The sequence below is a fragment of the Macrotis lagotis genome, chromosome 5, assembly GCF_037893015.1.
Source record: "Macrotis lagotis isolate mMagLag1 chromosome 5, bilby.v1.9.chrom.fasta, whole genome shotgun sequence".
In the NCBI taxonomy this organism is placed as follows: Eukaryota; Metazoa; Chordata; class Mammalia; order Peramelemorphia; family Peramelidae; genus Macrotis; species Macrotis lagotis.
In genome coordinates, this window is record NC_133662.1 from 172,043,073 (window position 1) to 172,065,954 (window position 22,882).

The 22,882-nt window shown below is 35.4% G+C and overlaps 1 long non-coding RNA gene across 1 annotated transcript in view; it reads right to left on the bottom strand.

The window, feature by feature from the left end:
• LOC141489968 (uncharacterized) overlaps window positions 1-22,882 on the bottom strand; it is a 209,365-nt gene that overhangs the window by 70,917 nt on the left and 115,566 nt on the right. The window contains exon 4 of the long non-coding RNA XR_012469033.1: window positions 15,650-15,705. This is a non-coding gene — a long non-coding RNA (uncharacterized LOC141489968). The remainder of the gene's footprint in view (window positions 1-15,649; window positions 15,706-22,882) is intronic.

Below are 22,882 nucleotides of genomic sequence, written 5' to 3' on the forward strand. Positions count from 1 at the left end.
AATAATTGCAACTGAGTTCCTATCTACAAAACTCCTCTAAGTAGATCTAGAAAGAGAAGTAGAACAAAACCTGAAAGAGTAATTAAAAAAAATCCACACTGAGTCATTTGTCCAGTCCAGCTTGTCTTAGACAGGGAGACACAGACAGAACTCAGACAGGGAGATCTATCTGCACTAGTTTGGGTCAGGGCAGAAGAACCCTTCATTCAAGGTAATGCATTTCCTAGGGACTGTGAACCAGGGCAAAAGAAGATCCCAGAGCCATATTAGGTCACTGTAACAGAAACAGGTGCCAAATAGCAACTTCATCTATTACCCAGTTCCAGGTCATAGATCTAGGATGGAAAGAGTAGGACTTGCAGAGAGGAATGGTATCTCAGAAGAAGGAGCCTTGAACTGGGTATGGGATATTCGGAAGACAGTAGCAGCAATGGTCTGTCTCAGACACTAAGCAGGATTTCATTTTCTTTGTCTACCCCAGCCTGCAGAGGAATCCTCCACCAAGACAAAAGCTTTTAATTCTGTGACTGAACCATCAGAACTTTCCAGCTGGCTGATAGAGACTGAGCAACTGTCAGCTCTTGCCAGGAAGAAGAGGACTATGTCTTCAAAAACATCTACAAGCAATGCCTCAAATAAATATAAAGCTTGGTCTCAAACTCAACTAGAATTCTTGGAAAAAATGAAGTTTTTTTAAGACTTTAAATTGTTTTCTATAAGTGAAATAAGAGCTCTATGGGGAAACAATTGGAAAAGCAAAGAAAATTATGGAAGAAAAAAATGGAAAGATAATTAACAACTTTACATAAAAGGTACAAGACTCTGCCCAAGCAACAAAGCTCTCTGAATTTTAGTATGGACCAAAATACAAGTTAGTAGAGGAATATTCTGAGGCAACAAGAAATATCAAAACAAAACCAAAGGGCTGAAAAAAATAGAAGAAACCACAAAATATCTCATAACAAAAACAATTTACTTAGAAAATAGATCAAAGAGAAAAAAATGTAAATCTCTAAAATCTTAAGAAAAAAATTTAATAATTTAATAATTATTTTTGGAGATGCCATGGTGAGAAGTTACTTTGATTGGCTGTACATTTTTGTAATAGAGTTTGGATGTTTGTGTGTCTCTGTGTGTGTGTGTGTGTGTGTGTGTGTGTGTGTGTGTGTGTGTGTTTGCATACTCAGTTGGAATTTGGTGTTTGGAGCAGGAAAGTGAGGAGAAGTTTATATGATTAAAACAAAGAAAATATTTTTAATGGTTTATCTGACTGTGTGAACAGTGATGAAAAAAGAGCCTAGACATTACAAGAAATTTTAAGAAAATGCTGCTCAGATTTCGTAGAACCAGAAGACAAAGTGGAAATAATCCACTGGTCACCTCCTAAAAAGATACCTCAAAATTTAATCACCCAGAAATATCATAGACAAAATATAGAGTTTGCAGATTGTGAGAAATTATTATTAATAACAGTCTTGCAGAGTATCTGAGTTTCCCCCTTCTTCGAAAATCCTAAATTCAAATTTTCTTCAGAAGGACATTACTGGGGCAACTAGGTGGTACAGTGGATAGAGAACTGGCCCTGGAGTCAGGAGGACCTGAGTTCAAATTCAGTTTCAGACATTTTAATACTTGCTAAACTGTGTGACCTTGGGCAAGTCAAACAAGAAAATTTCTTGTCTTGCAATAAATAAAAATTAAAAAAGGACTTTACTGATAATGTTAATGGATTGACTCTCTTCTGATTTGAGCAGACCCCACCCAACTTGGCAAGGAATTTAATCTAAGGTAGGGAGGCCAGTTGTGATCTGCACAAGTTTAGGGGGGATATACATTTTTAGAACTGATAGCCTAAAACTTTGGATGGTCTGGCATAGAGTTACTTTCCCTATCCAAGAGATTCACAATTCTTCATTTTTAATATAGTGCACCTCTAATCTTGTTAACAAATAGATTTGATTACTGTTTGATGAACAACCAACTGTTTTGAAGAGTATATGTGAGTGTAAATATGATCATCTTTGGTCTAAGAGAAATGGCCCAATTACCATCCCTTTATTAATAACCTGCTGATCTTATTAATAAAGTGATTAACTTATCCAGAAACTATGTCTCTTGAACTTTTTAAAACATTACAAGGTTAAAGTAAAAATTCAGTACTTTGCCAGATATAAATAATTTAAATACTAAGAAAACACAGTAAGGATAACACAAAATTTAACAGTCACTACTATATAAAGCAGAAAACTTGAATTAGGGAATTCCAAAAGGTAAAAGATATGGGATTTCCAGCTGAGAATAACTTACCCAACAAAACTGAATATAATATTATTGGGGAAAATAATGAACTTTTTTAAAAAAAATTTTTTTTGCAAGGCAATGGGGTTAAGTGGCTTGCCCAAGGCCACACAACTAGGTAATTATTAAGTGTCTGAGATCAGATTTGAACCCAGGTACTCCTGACTCCAGGGCCTGTGCTTTATCCACTGCGCCACCTAGCTGCCCCCCCCCAAAAATGAACTTTTAATGAAATAGAGGTCTTTCAAGTATTCCTGATGAAAAGACCAAAGCTTCAGAGAAACTTTGAAGTTCATATCCAGGAGTGAAGAGAAACAAATTAAAATGAACATAAACTGCTTACATTCAAATAAAAGGAAATGATACAAGTCTTTTTTCTGACCCCTATCATTATCAAGGTTCACTGAATGTTTAGTTTTTCCAACTAAACAAGGCTGGAAAGCAACTCTGTTAAGGTTCAATGACCTTAACTAAAAAAAATGGAAAGAAAGAGGAAAAGTAATACATTGGGATGGACTGGGGAGGGGGACAAAGAAAAAGAAAGTTAGGAATTTTTTTTTTCTCACATAGGGTATAAAAGTAGACATTTATACAAATAAGGAAAGGTGGGGAGCAGCTCATACATGAATTTCACTTTCATTTGAACTAGTCAAAAAAAAGAAAGAATACATATATATTGGATTGAATACAGAAATATCTCTATCACATCAAAAAAAAACAGAGAAAGGAAAAAGAGGAAAAGAGAAGGAGGGAAATTTAGGAGGTAAAAAACAAGGGAGGGATTAGTCCAACAAAAAACAGCTTTTAAGAATGCACAAAAATAATCTTTTGATCTCTTTTTGATATGTCAAAGAATGGGAATTTGAGGAATACCCACAAATTGAGGTGCAGATGAATAGATTGTTATATAAATGTGATTAAATATTATTATATTAAACTCATGGTTGCATAATGATCAACCACAATTCCAGAAGATTAATGTTGAAACATTTTGCCCACCTCCTGATAGAGATGTGAAGGACTCAGAATGCATAAGGAGACATATACTTTTGGGACATAGTCAATGTAGAAATTTGCTTTGATTGGCTATACATGTTTAGAATGAGCTTTGTTTTTCTCATTCTCTCAGTTGAGAGTAGGGATTTGGAGTGGGAAGGCAGAAGGAATATCTTGGATGATTAAAACAAATTAAAATTATTTTTTAAAATGCATATGGAACAGGGTGGCTAGGTGACGCAGTGGATAAAGCACCGACCCTGGAGTCAGGAGTACCTGGATTCAAATCCAGTCTCAGACACTTAATAATTACCTAGCTGTGTGGCCTTGGGCAAGCCACTTAACTCCATTGCCCTGAAATTAAAAAAAAAAAAACCTTAAAAAAAGCATATGGAACAGGTCAAAGATTTCTTGCCAGTCAGAATAGGAGGGAACCCATATACTTCCAGCCTAGGAGAGATAAGGATATATAGTCTTGCAAACCTTAAAGCACTATATATTATTACCATCATTATTATTGTTACTGTTATTATCATTACTATAAAAAGGGCTGCCAACTAGAGGAGAGAGTTCTTTAAGCTTGAAAATGAAGTCAGAGCTGAGAGCATGGAAGAAAACTGCCAAGTATCCTTGAGTTCAAGATCCTGGAAGGAGCTTGACATCATCAGAAATAAGGCAAGAATCTTCACATTTCTCACCTTTCCCCCCTCTAAAACTCCTTGAGATAGGTGTTACTGAGCCTTAAGTTTCCTTCAGGGGGGCATGGGTTATGAAGCAACTGTAGAGATTGAGAGTTTGGTTTACAATTCTCCTAAAAACCTACAAGAGGGTAGTACCTATTTGTGTGTGGGGACAAAGAAAGATTCCCTCTCATTATGTTGTTATATGTCTAACATTATTTTTGCTATTAGATCAAAGAGTCTTGCATGATCTGATACCAGATAAAATTGTGATAGTGGAGATTTGGGTTACTATTTACATAATGTATTATACAATTAACACATACATACACACACAAACACAAAATAAACCTAATAAAAGTCACCTGAGACCTTAGAACTAAAGGTCTAATTGTGATATCAGCAATACATAGACTATCCTGACCATTGCAGGGAATAGAAATGTATTACAAATCCCCTTGTTCATAATATGACTTTGTGTCAAAATCTATGGTAGTAAACCAAGTTTTGGAAATGATGGAAGCAGGGTAGGACTGCAATTAAAAGAAAAGAAATTGAGAACCTATATCTACTTTCTAAAGACAACTTTCATTTCCTTTGGTTCCATTTTTATTCTTCTGTAAATATTTTAGTATCAGAAGAAGCTTGACACAGGAAAAGTGATTTAAAAAGTCTGGTTGTTATTAAGCACACCTACTATATTGTGGTTTTTTAATGAAGTCTTGTATCTAGAGATACAGAAAAACATCAAGGGAAGTGACCACTAGAAATTTCTGCTCTACCTAGAAAGAATCAGTCTACTACCCCCGCTTCCACACCCTCCAAGTGTAGGTTATTTTGAAAACCTAAAGTCATTGGTTCACACCTTCTGCTGATCAAGATTGCTGTTGAATGAGGTTATAGACAGATCAACCTTAACAGTGAGATTTAGTACCCTGAAAATGTAGCATAATAGAATACAATTGTGTTGTGGCTGACACAGCTTATTCAGTTCAAAGGTTTATCAAAACCCTTTACAGATTAATGAGTTAAAAACTGGTTGTGACTGTGAAGGTAAAGGAGCAACCTAATTATGTTCTCTGCAAATCAAATACTGCTGCTTGCATTGCCTAAATCTAATTTAGATATTTATACACTTTCTAAATATAGAAAATTAGAATTATCCATTATCTGGAGCTAGCCATTCAATTAACAAGTAGATAAATACTAAAGAGCCCAATCTTGATGATCAGCAATTTAGGGATGAGGTTGTATCAGGGACAGAGAAAGCTATATACCACTCTAAGGCTCATATGTGTAAGAAGTGGCTTATCTCCATGGGGAACTGAATGTCCTCTGGGTAAAAGAAGCTCTACTTTAGATGACTGGAAGGAATATTAAAATCACCCTTTTTCCACAGGCTCATGGAGCTACTCTTTTCTTTAAATAAGAATGTCTCTACTCAACATAAAGAGAAGAGGTTTGAAAGTGTGTGTATATGTATATGTAACAAATGTTATATTAGTTAGATAACTAATGAATATATGGTTTAGATTTCCCCCAAATATCTAATTTCTTCTTGATTTCTTTTTATGGCACAACTATCTTTTTGTTCATCTGAGTTCAAAGTTTTTAAAGTCATTTTTGACTTTTTTATGTTTGTTACCCAGACTTTTATCCAAATAGTTACTAAGTACTGTCAATTCTACCTTTGAATTTTTTCACATGCATCTCATTCATTTCTTTCAATGATACTGCCAATCTTTTTCAGACCCATCTCTTTCATGAACTACTGTAATGACCTCTTTTTTGACCTTCCTACAATCTCTCCATTTTTTTAGGGTTTTTGGCAAGACAAATGGGGTTAAGTGGCTTGCCCAGGCCACACAGCTAGGTAATTATTATCTGAGGCCAGATGTGAACTAGGTACTCCTGACTCCAGGGCCAGTGCTCTATCCACTGTGCCACCTAGCCGCCCCAATCTCTTCATTTTTAAAACTTAGTTTTACTCAACTGAAAAATATTGTTCCTAATCACAAAGCTGATCAAAATCACTTTCCTATTCAAAAGCTGTTCTGTGGTTCTCTACTGTATAAAATAAAATTTAGTTTTGTTATTTAAAGCCCTTTTTTAATCCTGCTTCCAACAAACCTTTCCAAATTCATTTTATTCTCAATTTTATTTATGAGTTCCATATTTCAGTCAAACTGAATTATTTCTATGTCTTTCCCCACCTAATTCTTCCCCCTCCCCATTTCTATATATTTATAAAGATTAGCTCCCATGCCTAGAATAAGCTACTCCCCAATCCCCCGACCACATCACCTTCCATTAAGATTCTCTATCTATGATCCAGTTCTTATTCCACCTCCTCCAAGAAGCCCTCCCTGATTCTTCCAGATGAACCTTATTGCTTCCTCCTCATATTTCTTGCAGAATTTTGTCCAGATTGTTCTATTGTCATCTATCATATTATAGATGGTATCACATGTATTATAAATATGTAATTGTAAATTTTTGTCTATCTTGTGCCTGGCTCCAAGAAAACAAATAAATACATATTAATAGACTTACCAAAGACGTGAATGGCTCCCTTGAATCCCATCATCCCCTTATAGCCCAGATATCACAGGAAGCAACTCAAAGGAATGTATAACCCCTTACCAGTTTACCCTATTGACATTCATGAAGACTGATGGTTCATTGTACAAACTAAGGGCTGAGCTGATCCCCTAGACCCATGAGAAAAACTTATACAGGCATGAAGCACACTGCCCAAGCAGTGTCCAGGATAGAGAGGACATCTGGTTGTGAAATTCATCCTGCTTACAACCCAGAGAAACATTTGGAAGATGAAAGGATGGTACCCTTCTTCCCTGGAAAAGCTTCCTTGAAGACAAAGATTGACAGGGACAAGGAAGAAAATCAGAAAAAAGTTCCCTTGTTCCCTAACTTTGGAACTGAAGACAGAAAAGACAAGTATTTCTAGGCAAGACCAAAAGAGTTTGGAATTATTCCTTCCCTATTTCCACCATAAAATTTTTGTATAGGCAGTTAATTTCATCTTAAGACACCTCTCATTGTTTGTTCTCAGACCTATATTCTTTTAGCTGTTGCCTCTTTGACTACAGAAGGGGTGCAATAATAAAATTAAAGCCTGTGACCAGTGGAAACAATTCACATCAACATTTACTAAATATTTTCCTTGCCTGTATTGCACTACACTCTGGTATAGACAAATAAAGCAATAAGTCACTGTTATCATCAAAGAGGCTTCTACCAGGATGAGCTTTGACTTTTTACTTAAAGGATTGGTTTCAAATCTTGATTTCACTATCTTATTCAACCTTGGTATAATATCACCCTCTTTCAGTCTCAGTTTTCTCATATGCAAAATGAAGGAATTGAGTCAGATGATCTGCACTCTTTTGATTCTCCAGAAGGAAAGTTAAGACACATCTGGACAACATACTAAAAAGCAGTGATATCACCTTGCCAACAAAGGTCCAAATAGTCAAAGTTATGGTTTTGCCAGTAAGTAACGTATGGCCATGAGAATTTGACTATAAAGAAAGCTGAATGCTACACAATCGCTACTTTCAAATTGTGGTGCTGGAGAAGACTTTTTATAGTACCTTGGATAACAAGGAGTTCAAATCAGTCCATTTAAAAGAAATGAAATTAATTAAAGAAATTAATTCATACTATTAAATGAATGGGCAAATGCTGAAACTTAAATGCTCTGACTACACGAGACGATAGGATTCATTAGAAAAATCCTTGATGTTAGAAAAGATTGAAGGCAAAAGCAGAGGAAAGTGGGCTGAGATGTTTAGATAAGAGTTGTATTTGCAATAAACATGGACTTGGACAGACTTCAAAAGTCTCTGAGTTCAACATCAAAACCAAAGCCTGAATTTGTGACTTTATAATTAGAGTAGCCCGATTTGGTGTCTTTTTTAATATCTGTTAGTCTTTCTCTGGAGGACTCCACAGTGTATTCAGAGTTGGGAAAACAAAACTGCCAAAATTTTTCTGTTCTGACTTTGAAAAATGAAAGTTGGATGTATTAAAACTAGAAGGGAAGGGCTGCTAGGTGCAGTACCTGCCCTGGAGTCAGGACTACCTGATTTCCAATCCGACCTCAGACACTCAATAATTACCTAGCTGTGTGGCCTTGGGAAAGCCACTAAACCCCATTGCCTTGCCAAAAAAAAAACTAGAAGGGAGAGAAAATCAAAATGTCTCCTTTGCCTGGGCAAAAGGAGAAGAAAATCCCAGTTAAGGATGTAAGCTAAGGTATTAAGATAAGCACTTAATTTTTCAAGATGAAATGCAGATGTTCTAACACTTTTCTAAGTTTCTAAGAGACTACTTAGAATCTCCTATCATCAAAGTCACAAAGGGGTGAAATACAAGGTCTCTGAAGGGGCATTTAACTAGAGTTAACATCACTAGGAATTTCACACTGCTTTGGGTTGGGAAGTGGAATGCTACTTTTTTAAGTAGGCTTGGAACTACATCAGTTGTTTGGTCAAAAAAAAATAATTATTTCTATTTGTTATAACTGATGGAATAGCACAGAAGATCTAGCCCTCAGTCTATACTGCAATCATCATCAGCCACCAGCACCTGCAGAGCCAGGGAACCACACACATCTGTCAGTCTTTGGCAAGCCACACCCCAAAAGGGCTCTTAAACAATCTGAGCTTTAAGACACAACTCTTGTCCAATGATCAAGCTTCAAACTCTGTATTCTCATGAAAGTCACAGACTTGCACTACATTCTAATATTTGGTTCGTGGTCTTGCTGATCACATTATCCTTTATCTATTACTGTGTCTCTATAATCAATCACATTAATGCCCCTGCCTTTCTATCCAGTATAGTACTTGAACCACTGGTCCAAGCTCTCCCCTTGTCTTTTATCTTCTGATTTTTCTAGTCACACATGGCTCCTGCTTTAGTTTCATCCAGTGGATTCGTAATATATACAGGCTCTGTCAGTCAAACTAGACATTTTACCCTAAAGTTGATAACTAATTTTTTTATTTAAAAAATCTTAATAACTAGTTTTATAGGCAAGGCAAAAAAACAAGGGGTTAAGCTTTTAATTACCTCCTATGAGACAGACACTGAGCTAAGCCCTTTATAAATTTTATTGTATTTGATCTTCACAGCAATCCCTTAAGATAGGGTTTACATTGATCCCCATGGTACAGTGGAAGAAACTGAAGCAGATAAAGATTAAGTGACTTGTCCAAGTTCACAAAGCTAGTATCTGAGACCCGATTTGGTCTCAAGTCTTCCTAAGTCCAGACCCAGTGCTCTATTCTCTGCACCAGTCGTAGCCTAGATGAATATAATTAATTTCCTTTGAAATCTTATGAATTTTTTCTTTAAAAATATCAAATTGGCACTTGTACAAAAATATTCACAGCAAAGAATTGGAAATTAAGTGAATGTTCTTCATTTGGCTAATGGTTTAACAAACTGTGCTATATGTATGACATGGAACACTATTGTTCTACTAGAAACCAGGAGGGATGGGAATTCAGGAAAGCCTTGAGGGATTTGCATGAACTGATGCTGAGCAAGATGAGCAGAACTAGAAAAAACATCGTACATCCTAACAGCAACCTGGGGGCAATTGATCAACTTTGATGGACTTGCTCATTATATCAGTGCAACAACGAAGGAAAATTTTGTACTATCTGCAATGGAAAATGCCATCTGTATCCAGAGAAAGAATAGTGGAGTTTGAACAACGACCAAAGACTATTACCTTCAATTTAGAAAAAAAAATTATCTTATTATGTAATTTTGCTATCCCTTTTACTTTATTTTTCTTCCTTAAGGATATGATTTCTCTCTCATCACATTTAACTGAGATCAATGTATACCATGGAAACAATGTAAAGACTAACAGACAGTCTTCTGTGGAAGGGAGTTGGGGGGAGGAAGCAAGAATGGGAGAAAAATTGTAAAGCACAAAATAAATAAAATTTCTTGAAAAAAATATCAAATTGGGAAGGGGTCTCTAGATGTCCTATTGCCAAAATGGTCCATGACTAAAAAAAGAGTTAAGGAATGAAAAATCTCTGCATGACTTCTCACCTAACCAAGAATTTATTATGTATCTATTATGTGCTTAAGATGGAAAAAAAAATATGAAACAATCCTAACTTTCAAATGGCCAACATTTTAAAATGGGAAACAACAAATACATCTTTAAATATATGTGGAGTAAATTTAAAATGTTTAAATAGAAGGTTTATAAAGATGGCAGATAGATAAAGGGGCTAGCAGACAGAAAGAAGATATTAGATAGCAGGGGAACTAAGTAAAGGCAAGTTGTGAGAGGTGGTGTTTTAACTAAGTCATGATATCTTATGAAGTGAAGGCCAGGGTATACTAGAGCCAACTCTAATAGGTTTGTAGAAAGTCACTGTTAAATTTTCAGTATGAACATTTACAACTCAGAAATCAGCAATTAGAACAAATCAGGGCTTGATTTATTGGTTTTCTGATTGCCTAGACGTAAAGAAAATGTCAATAAGGCAAGATTAAGTTTAAAAGAGCATTCGTACTTTTTCCCCCAGGGGGAGCCCTGTTGTTAAACATTTACCAACACACACACACACCATAGAGTGAAAGTAAGGAGAGTGTATTCCAAAGTATAAAATGACCAATGCAAATGTAGGAAAAGGGATTGTGGAATGTGAGGAACTGAGAGAAGGATAATTTAGATGAGATAATTTGGTATGACAAGGAGAATAATGAATTATTATTGTTATTATTGTTATTAATAACAATAACATAATATATAAGAGAAATAATATTTGATATTCTACCCAGCATACCTAGCTAATTCAGGCTCAGTTTTAATGCTGGTTCCTCAGTGGACAAAGGTAGTATAATAGAGAAAACATTGGACTTGGAGATAGAAGACCTGGGTTCTGGTCCTTAACTTTTCTATTCACAAACTAGGTTAAAATTTGGCAATTAATTCCCTTTATTTCACAGGGCTTTCATGGATAGAATACTGGGCCTGGAGTCAGAAATTTAAATCTGGCCTCAGACAATTACTAGCTGAATGACCCTAGGTGAGTCACTTAAACTTGTTTGCCTCAGTTTCCTCATCTGTAAAATGAGACAGAAAAGAAAATGTTTAAGTTGCTCCAGAAACACCAAAGCAGGAAGCAGCCACATGATCCTTACAGCTCAAGATTTAAAAAAATAAAAACTACACATTCTGTTGATATGATTTATATATAATTAAAGAGAAATTCACTGAAACATTTTTGACTCATGTTTTGGCTTTATATAAGTACATCTCATTATAGAGAGAGAGGGGAGATGGTTGCAGGAAATTGTCCTGTTATTCATAATTGTTTGAAAACTTGAGTTCTGTTGCAAATATATTTGAATGTGTCAAAGAGGAATATTAATGCATCAAAAACAACAGCTTAAGCCAATGGCAACCAAGTGACTAATAGTCAAGGGTCTCTAGCAAAAATTTAAAACTATAGATCCTACTCTGTGTTAAAAAATCAGGGAAATATGTGATATTTGTCATCTTCTCAATAATTGGAAGCCAAAGAAAAGGGACCCTGAGGATGTGTGCTGTGGGAATTATAGTGTCCCACATTTCCCTTCTGTCCCTTTTGGGTAGAGGAGAATATGATAATATAATGGAGGTGATGGCAGGAAGGGCAAAATAACATTAGTTCTGTTCTCATTGAATTTTAGTTGAAAAAAAGACAACCTCTAACTAACTTCACATTTGTTTCTGATGCTTCAGGTGCACAAATAGCACACGCAACCAACAGGTAAACACAACCAGAGCAATGATAGGAGTGTTAGTAGTGATGAACATGATGACAACAGCTAATATTTAGATAATGCTTTCAAGTATATAATATGCTTCACTTAATTCCTCAAGAATAAAGTTTCACAGGTATTTTCTCCACTATGCAAATGAGAAAACTCTGAATCTGACTGAAGTGATCATTAGTATCAGAGGCAAAATTCAAACCCATATTTTCCTGACACCCAAATTATTATTGAACATTCCATTAGAGATTATTAACCAGGGTCCACAAACGTGTTTTTTTTAATATTTTAATAAATTTCAATGCAATTAGTTTTCTTCTAATCCCATTATTTTTTTTTTGCCTTTGAAATAATTACTCTGAAAAGTTCATAAGTCTCATTGGACTACCAAAAAGATCATAACAAGATCAAAAAGAAATCATGTATCCATGTTGTCATTCCCAGAACAACTCCAAAAGGCTCTAGATATAAGAAACAGTTAAATTTTGTCCTAGATAAAGCAGAGTCATTTATAGAAGAAACACTGAAAAATATTTAAGGTAGGCTCAAAAATATCTAAGGTTTCTTCAAGCACCTATTCTAAATTGGTATATTATTTCTTAGATTTTCTTTAGAGTATGCATTATTAATATTTATTCTAAGCCTTAATAGAGAACATCCAGTACTTAAAAAATACTAAAGTTTTCCATTCTTTTGAATAGATTTGTGTCATAGATCTTACCTGTTTAAGGAAAAAAAGAATAATATCAAGGAAATCACAGGTTCCTAAAGTTCTCCAGAAGGATGAGAGATATATGAAGGAGATGTAATCCAGCTAATTATCCAGTAAAATGCCACAGTGATAACTACAATTTGCATATACATATGAATTGCATGTATAAATATACCTATATTCTATGTCATGGAATAAAGGAGAAATACAGATGTGGGGAATTTTTAATCATACTTTTAATTAGCTTCAGTCAGAGTAACTGATGCCTGAGTGCTTTGAGCAATGAAAAATGAAATACAAAACCATCTTTCAAGTCAACTACTTCAAGGAGAAAAAAGAGCCAAGTCCCCCCCCCCCCCAAAAAAAAATCTTCTATAGTATTGAACTTTTGCTCCTGCAAAAAGAGAGATCTGATCCATTACCCTCTCCTCATCAACAGCCTCTCCAAAGAGCATTTCTTAATGTCTGGAGCAATATGGTGGGCTCTAGAGAAACAGGATCAATGAAATCAATCATAGATGTATTCTTAATGTAGAACAAGCTGGACAGAAGAAAGACCTCCATTTTGTTTTCCTTCAGAAGAAGGATGGAATTCTGTAGCTGCAGCTCTTTCCAATTCAGGTGTCTTGGTAACCCATTCAGTTCAAGATCCAAGGTAAACCAGGGGACAGTAAAGAATCATCAACATTAATCTCACTCCAATGCCTTCATACAAATCCACTCTTCCCAGGTAGACATAGGCCCTCTGGGCCAGGTTCTGCTCAAGGATGCAGAGAGGTGAGATCACTGAGGAATATACACACAATCTTTTAGTCAGTGGTGCATAATGGAAAGGAAGGAGATGCTCACATGTTACCAAATACATAATTTTACATTTTGCCACCATTTTCACAATAATGAAGGCAACTGTGTTTAAAATCAATACATGGGGTTATAAAAGCTATTAGTTCTCCCTCTGATTGCTCATCAAAAACTTGTTATGTTTATTTAATCCAACAAGCTCTCTGTGTGAATTCTAAAACAGGCTCAGTGGTTCTCTCTTATGTGCTGCCCCTTAAATTTTTTAGGATTTCTATCGATTGACTCTGTCAGATCTCAGATGCATGCTCCAAGAAAACAGCAAACCTCCTGGTTAGCTATGTCAGGTCTACACATTGCTGCCTCTGTACCTCTCAGTGGGGAGTTTCCAACTCTAACCATGGGCTCCTTCCTCCCTGAGGGCAATAGCGGGGTTCTTTTCATTTGTCAATGTCCGTGGATCTGCCTTAATATCCCATTAAGTATGAACTTTGCTTCTTCAGAAGATCCCATCTCAGACTCCTTGAGCCTGGTCTCCTAACCTGCAGTGCATCATCACCCTCACAATCTTTTCCTTCGGGATTGTTTCTTTCCTCAAGTACAGGTATTTTTTTATCCTCTCCAACAAATATGAGATCACAGAAGTATTCCTCAAATCCTTTCACCTTGGGGTGTCCCCTAGGCAGAGGGGCACACACACACACACACAGCATATTCCCAAGGTGACTTAAAAAGATCTCTTAATGATCATTCTTCCTGGGTTGAATGATAAACAATGATAAACTTTTGTGGCTACTCCTCCAAAACTGCAGCTGTTTCAAGGAAAAATTGTTTTCATATATTCTTAGTTCCACCCTCCCTTGTGGACAAAACACCAGGCTGCTGTGGAGTACTGTAAATAACAGGGACCCAAACACTTCAGGACTTCACCCTTCTTGCAGATGGGTGTCTTGCAGTAAATGTCACGAAAGCCAATGCCTTACTCACCTTCCTGCTCCCACTGCTACTGGTTGGCTTTCTCTCCCTTAGGATTAAATTGCTCTATGGTAGAGCTTCTAACCCCAGTGTCCAGGAACTTTAAAAAAAATGATAACTATTTCAATATAATTGGCTTACTTTATAATCCTTTATCTTATTTGATGTATTTAAAAGCATTATTCTGAGGAGACCACCAGGTTTCACCAGACTACCAGAGGGGTCCAAGACACAAAAGGGGTTAAGAACACCGCTTTTATAGTTAGCTTATGGGTCAGATGCACAGAATTTGTGATAATCCCTGAATCCTACATTCAGTAAGATAAATAGACAATCACATCAGCATTGTTCTACCATCCAGTTGCACAATCAAGATTGCTTTAGTACAGGTTAGCATGAGGTTTTAATGAGGGAGCAGATGCAGATGTATTGTGCAGTAATTGTTAAGACTGGTGAATACTTGGCCCTTGTAAAGTAACCACATTTTAAGCTATGGTGGTTCCCTGTTACCTGCTCCCAATTATTAATTCGGGTGGTTCATTTATATATCTTGACAGCAGTTCATGGGAGAAAAAACTTAAAAGGAAGCTCTGGAAAATTTTGATGACCTTAATTAAGTTCAACATGAACCAATAGAATGACAGAGCTGCAAACAATTCAACACATATACACACAGGCACACATTTAAAAAAAAAATTGCACCAAAAGAATGCAATCCTAGGTTGTGTTAATAATGTAGTGCCCATATTAAGTGAACTAATGAACCCAACATACCCTGCACTGGTAACACTGCTTTCACAATATTGCATCTACCTTTGAGTGCCATATTTTAAAGGGGCCATTGAAAAACTAGGGAAGATCAGAAATGAGAAACCAAGATGAATGATCTGGAAATAATGTCACAAGGTCATATGAGAAAGACCAGGGACTATTTTGCTTGAGAAAGAGAAGACAATGGAAATAGGTCAATTATCTTCCAATAGCTTAAAGGTAGTAAATTGTGTTATTCAAAGAGAAGAACTAAAATAAATAGAGAGGGGAACAAATATCAGACTACAGACTTTAAGGAAGAACTTTTAAAAGAACTGTCCATAAATGGCAAGTTGCTATCAACCTTGTGAGTGAAATCCCTGCTTTAAGTGGGAGACTGGATTAAGTTGACCTTTCAGGTCCTTCTCCTTCCAGGAGTCTATGACTACTTTAGTCAATAATATCCAAACTATTCCTTCTCCCAATCTGGTCCAGTTAGCACTAAGTCTCCCAAGTCTTAATCTTTGATATAGCCAACAGTGATCAAGCAATTTTTACGGTGCTCCAAAGGTCTCATCTCCAGTCAATAATCCAATGAGTTAAAATGGTGAAGTATCTATCTCACCTGGAATTATGCAGGCAGCTGGAGTTGCATGTCAGAGATTCAGAGAGATACCTTTGCTGTGAAAAAATAAGCAAAAAAACTCCTATTTGTACATATTTGTTACTAGGTGGGAAAGGGTTCTCTTAAGAGTGGTAAAAGAGTCATCTGAAAATACAGTTAGAAAGAAAGAAAGAGAGAGAGAGAGACAAAGGGATAGATGGGTGGATGGATGGATGGATGGATGATGGAGAGGCAGAGTGATAAAGGGTTAGAGAGAGAGATAATAGATAAATGATAGATAGATAGATAGATAGATAGATAGATAGATAGATAGATATAGATAGGTAGATATTAGAGTAAGATTTATGTTTTGGTTCTTCAAATCAGGTATAAAAATTAGAAATACTAATAGTTGAAATTGGTATGATAATCTGCACTTTCCAACCATTCTTGATCAAATGAATAAATAGGCAGCTTCCCTCAATTCTTACAATGTCTCTATAATATATAATATTGGGGAAATTGACATCCAGATAAGATATTGTTGAAATCCAGTTTCCCCATTAAATGACTTCCATTTTAAAAAGACTGAAAGATGGCGAACTATTGTATGCTATCTAGAGTGCTAAACTTGGTAACTTTCAACTTATGTAAGTAAGAAATGCAACTGTCTAATTCTCCATGATCCTATTTGGGGTTTTCTTGGCAAAGATACTGAAGTGGTTTGCCATTTTCTTTTCCACTTCATTTAACAAATGAGGAAACTAGGCTATGTGACTTGTCCAAGATCACAGCAAGTAAGTGTCTGAGGTTGTATTTGAATTTAGGTCTTCCTGAGTCCAGACTTGGTGCTCTATTCATTATGTTAATAATCTGCTCTAAATAATAATAAATTCTAATAAGAGTTTAAATTGAATCCATTTCTGTCAAGCAAATCTTCAAATGCCTACAGCACTTCATGGCTTGAACAAAGTCCTCTTCTTGAATGGAGAGCTTTCATTTCCATTCAGAGATGATTGAGGTTCAATCTTTGAATAGATTAGGGATTTCACAAACAGAAATCAAACCAAAGAACATGGGAATAGCAGATCTAATTTGTGTCCAATATGGTATAAATTGAAATGATTGAAGTAGTCAAAAAAGTAATTTTTTTCTTCAAGCAGCAACGACAAGAATGACAGAGACTATGGACTTATTGGTAATATACAATTGCTCACACTAAAAGAAAATAAAATGTAGAGTAATAGTATTTGTATAGATAGTACCAATAACATTGTAATACTAGATACTCTTGGAAAGAATCCTTCAACCTTCAGTGATGCTAATACAGGCTCTATTTGTCAATAGATTTTGAGGTTGTTCATCTGAGAATTCAAAAAATTAGCAAGCATTTATTGAGTATCAAGGATATGCTAGGTACACATTGCTAGGTGGAGTAATGGATAGTGGACTGGGCTTAAAGTCAGGATTCATCAGACCCTTAACTAGCTATGTGAAACCTGAGCAAATCACTTAATCCTATTTGCCTCAGTTTCCTCATCTGTAAAATGAGTTGAAGGAGGAAAGGACAAATCATGCCAGTATCTTTGCCAAAAAAACCGCAAATAGGGTCACAAAGAATTGGACACAACTGAAATGATCGAGCACTAACAAATGTTCCAGGTACTGTCCTAAGTGCTAGAAATACAAAGAAAGGCAGAAAAAGTCCCTATCTTCAGGGAGCTCGTAAACTAATGATCCACATAAAAGTATACTTCAAGAAACCCCTACTGAATACCTGAAGATGTAATGTATAGAAATCTCACACTAAAATTTAGTTTAGTAACTTTAGATTGACCTAAATTTGATCATTAATTTATTCACTTATTTTTTCTTTGCTAGTTGCTGATTATAGATAGTAAAGAGAAATGAGGTATTAATCTGATCCAGTGAGATGTAGAATTTCATCATAGGTCCTATTAGTTGATACTATATGCTAAAACAATCAGCACTGAAACAATGCTTTTTTACTAACATATTAAGGGACTAATCAGACTTGAATCCTTTATTCTTATCCTATGCTTGAAATGTTCTTTCTCACCCTCACCACTTGGAAATTATGTCAAGGCTCAGTTCAAGAATTACCCACCTACCCCCCCACTCTTAGTATTTATTTTGTAAATCTTTTTCATCTATTTATTTGTGCATGTTGTCCTCCAGTAAAATGTGAGCTTCTTCATGACAAGGTCTGATGTGATCTTTTTTTGCCTTTGTATTCCCAGAGCCTGGTATAGTGCCTTTCACTTAATAAATGCTATTGCAATACAATATGCTAACTTTAATGAATAAAAACCATTGCTAAGTGAAGTAAGGAAAGGAGAGTCCCTGTCCTCAGGGAGCTTACAATCTAATGTGGAAGACATCACAAAACAAAAACCTAAAAATTAGGAGAGGAAGGATGATGAAAATAAAGTGTTTTCTCTGCTTTTGCTCTTTATATAGAGAGAGAGGCTTTGAGAGGCATTTTTGTTCCTCCTTTTAGCCATCCATTCAGAGGACAGAAGCTACTGAGAATTCTGATGTTGTGTGAGGGTCATCAATGAAGCAATTTCTGGATTGTTGAGCTTCCCAGTAATAGTTTTTCCAAGGAATGGCATGAGGATGATAGTGGAATGGAGAACAAAAGAATGCAATTGGTGAGAAATGGAGTTTCCTGGGCTTCTGAGCCTTCTTTATATGAAGATTAGGGGAAGATTTTTTTGCTCTTCCCCTTCAGTCCTCCAATCAGAGGGACAGAGTCCACTGTTGAGTAGATTCCCACCAAGTTTTAAGTATATAAAAGTATATAAGTAGAAAGATAAGGAAAGGCCTTAAATATCAATATGTGTGTCATTTTTCATCAAAATTACTATCTGTATAGTTATGTGTATTTATAAGCATGATACCACAAATGTAAAAACTTTCCACTTAAACAGCCATGATTATATGGGCTAGATTTTATTTGTTATACTCTGAATAATTTTAATATCCAAATATAAGCCTTTTCCTTGAAGCTCTCTAAACTGCTGAGGTTTTAAAAAATTAATGAGATTACGTATTTAGCAATTTTTTTGCTTTTGCTTTTATCAAAATTTTGAATGCTATCAAAATACCACCCCCCCAACTTTAAAGTATCTCCATTGATTTTTTTTTTTGCTCTCAAATTCAGGCATGAGTGCCAATAAAAGTTACCTGAAGGGTGGCTGACTTTGGCTCAATCCCCAGGATTTGCTTTTCACAGTTCGTAGTCATTCAGAAGAACAGTCCAACACAAAGCCATTGACTAAGAAGTACCAACTGTGACCACCACAGGGAGTCTTAAATGTTTCTGATAAATAGTCAGCAGCACACAAAGCATCTCATTCTTGGCAAGTCCAAAAAAATTACGCAACCATATGGTTATTGAACAAAATAGCAAACCTCCGGCAATCTTTATTCTCAGTCTTCTGATAATTGTTTGTTGGAAGCTTTAACATGAATTTATTAGAGGACTATTTATTAAGAGCAACATATAGGTTTTGAGCCTTAACTAAAAAAATTACTCATACTTCCTACAGGCAACTGGCCACCAGAAGGATCCCAAAAACCAGTAGGCTACTATTCACCAAACAGAAGCAATAGAAGTTCCAAAATCACTCTTTCATAGCCAAGTCAATTGTGATTCAGGAGTATAAACCAAAAAAGATAATTGTTTAATGCATTAATTAATATCACTTACGTTTTATACCAGGGGGGAAGTAAAGATCTATAATATGAGGTGAATGGTCACAATTTCAGCTTTTTTATCCACCAAAGACAGATGAGTTATTGTTTCCACAAATCTGACTGCCATCCTAACCTGACTGTTTTGTTCTTTATCTGAGGTGTTCATTATCCCCCCATATCAATGCCAAGGTCATATACAAATCTCAAATACACAAAAGGCTACTGAAACTACTCATAACAGAAAAGACTTCAGATCTCAAATTAGTCTCTTGTATACTTTTAAGTAATTTTTAATAGCATATGTCTCCAGGTATAATGAAAAAAAATGTTCAGAGTGGGTCTTTTAAAAACAGTCCTCTTGTGAATTCTTAGCCAAATAAGGGCAAATGGAGATCACAAAAGATAAAATCGACAATTTTGATTACAAGAAATTGCATAGAAAAATTAGCTGGGATAAGAAGAGAAACAACTGGGGAAAACTTCTTTACATTAAATATCTCTCATATAAAGACCTGATAGGAAATGATATTTAGGGAAATAATATTAAATATAATGACCAAGAGCCAGCTGTCAAAGGAGAGATGATCAAAATATCTAAATACATAATTCTCAAAAGAATTTCTATGGGAAGGGAGGGTGGAGGGAAATTTTGTGACTTGAAAATATGCATTTTCATAAGCATGAAAATAAATAAATGAATTTTTAAAAGAATCTCTAAATGTTAAAAATATGAAAAACTATTCCAGGTCACTAAGAAAATTAAAGTAACAAGCTTTACCTTCTACCCAGGAAATTGACAAAGATGACAAAAGAAGGAAATAGTCAATTTTGGAAAAATTTGGAAGATAAGAATATGAATAACTTGTTAGTGGACCTATAAAATGGTCTAGACATTTTGAAAATATGACTAAAAACCCATATCCTTTGACCTAGATATCTTATTTCTAGGTATTCACCACAGTGAGACAAAAGATGGAAAAATCTAATTATTTATAGCAAATTTTGTGGTACTAGCAAATAAATGGAAACAAAAACAATGTCCTTCAATTGTGGAAGATTAAGAAAATTGTGCTATGGGAGTATAATGTAATATTATATCATAGGAATTAACAAATCTGAAAAATTTAGAGAAATATGGGAATGTATATGAACTGATACAGAGTTTAATAAGCAAAACCAAGAAAACAATGATCATAATTGCAATATAAAAAGAACACTATAAATGGAACAATAATCACAATGACAATATAAATGGAAAAACAAAGTGAAATTGAAATTGAGTACTTTGTGATTAGAATTAATAAGCTGTGATACAGAAAAAAGAAAAACTACCTCCCACCTTTAGTAGGAGAGATAGGGTAATATGGTATGGAACATTGAATATGCTCTCAGACAGAGCTGATATGCTATTGTTGAAAGATTTGCTTAGGAGGAGGTAGGGGAAGGTGTTTTACTCATGGAAATTCAATTAAAACAAAGAAACAAACAAAACTCAGGCCTTCTTTAGTGCATCAAGGTTTATACAAATAAGGCTGTGTTTACTACTATGAATGCAGTGGCCTCATATTGGTATCTACTCCATATTTTGGGAAATGATAATGTCCTTATTTCCTTTTCTTGTTGTCTTTGTCTCAGCTTAGGCAAACACTATTGTATCTATTGAGGTTACTGTGAGGTCTATGGCGGCCACGTCATTAATAATGGTCAGCTATTTAGTGCCCTCTGAAAGTGCAACTAGCAAGGATTTTGCTGCAGTATTTTTTTAAAATTGTTTTAAATTGTATTTTAGAATTCAGGTTGTTAAAAAATAGTATGGGATCAAGAGCTTTCAAGTGTTCAGAAGCACTTAATTAACAGCTTCTTGGGTTATTCTACCAAGGTTCCAAGGCACCCATGCCCCCAAGAAAGGTAGAAACTGGATCTGGGCATTTTCTTCTTTTATTCTGAGAAGGTTTGAAGAATAATTTTACAATTAGATAACATTAAGAATGATGAAAGCTGGAGAGCGGAAAGCAGCAAGAATTAATTACTACTTGAGGGTCTGCACAGACCCTGTTGGAAGTGTTCCTGCTGATTGTATGATGTCAGTTTAACCCTTGGTGTTCAGTTCTGTGGGAGCTTAGAGCAGCTCTATGGTGCAAGGTCTCCCAATTTGGAGCCTTGCTTCCTTCCTTTGGATGTCCTAATTTCCCTTATCTCTTGAATTATCCTCATGATTCAATCCTCTTTTATCCTCTTCCTTCCAAAATCTCTATCTCTTACTTCTCCTTATTAATTTTATTAGGCTCATGTCATTGAATGAGCAATGATAAATTTGTCAAGTGGTAAAATTAGTTTCATCAAGTAATGCTGTGCGGTTTCCAATTTTGATAATTACTGATGAACATTCAGTTGAACTAGGACAGGGATTAAACCTGGGATTTCCCTGATAAAAGGACCACCAAGGTAAGGAAAACTCCCTATACCACTTGCAGGTTGGTCTTTTATCTTGCAATTATAATCTGAGAGAGTAGCCTGGAGAAGTGAGAGGTTTAATGTTCTGCCCAGGGTCACACAGCTGTCAGAATCTGAACTTGAATTCAGATCTTCCTGGCTTCAGGGCCAGCTCTCTATCCACTATGTCTTACTGTCTCCCAGTCATTCCACTATTTACTCAAATTTTACTTTATTATAGGCACATGATGAATACTAAGGGGGGATTAGAAAGTATTGAGATATGTTAACTGTTCTCATTGAACACATGGTCTATGGTAGGAGATTAATACAACTAAAATCATATCTAAGAATCTGTGTATAATTTTTTCCATTTTTCTTCTTTCCTTTTGATCTTGGCTATATGTTTTATTTGTACAAAAGCCTTTTAATATATTGTAATTTAAATCATCCATTTTATATGTCATAAAACTGCTCTCTATCTCTTGCTTATTCATAAATTATTTGCCTATCCATAAGTCTGATCAGTAATATATTACATATTCTTCAAATTTTCTTGTAATCTCTCTTTATATCTAGGTCATATATCCATTTTGATCCCATTTTAGTAAATGGTGTTAAGATATTAGTCTATGCTCAGTTCCTTCCAGACTACTTTCCAATTTTCCCAATAATTTTTATCCTAATAATAATTTTTTATATCCACAAATTTAAGTCTTTATACTTGTCAAACACAAGGTTACTGTCTTTATTTGTTACTGTAAATTGTGTTTACTCTGTTACAGAGATCTACCTTATCTATTTCATTCTTCATGTGGATGGCAAACTTCATCAAGGTGAGTCTACCCTCTTGTGATAGGAACTGCAACCCTTTCTTGTCTTGTTGTTGAATTGTTTTTCAGCATATCTGATTCTGTGTGACCCCCATGTGCAATTTTCTTGGGAAACATAGTTTGGCAGTTTGCCATTTCCTTCCCCAGCTCATTTTACAGATGAGGAAGCTGAGGCAAATGGGGTGATTTGAGTTTCCCAATCTCACACAGATAGCATCTGAGGCTAGATTTGAACTCAGGGCCTTCAGCACTCTATGCACTGGGT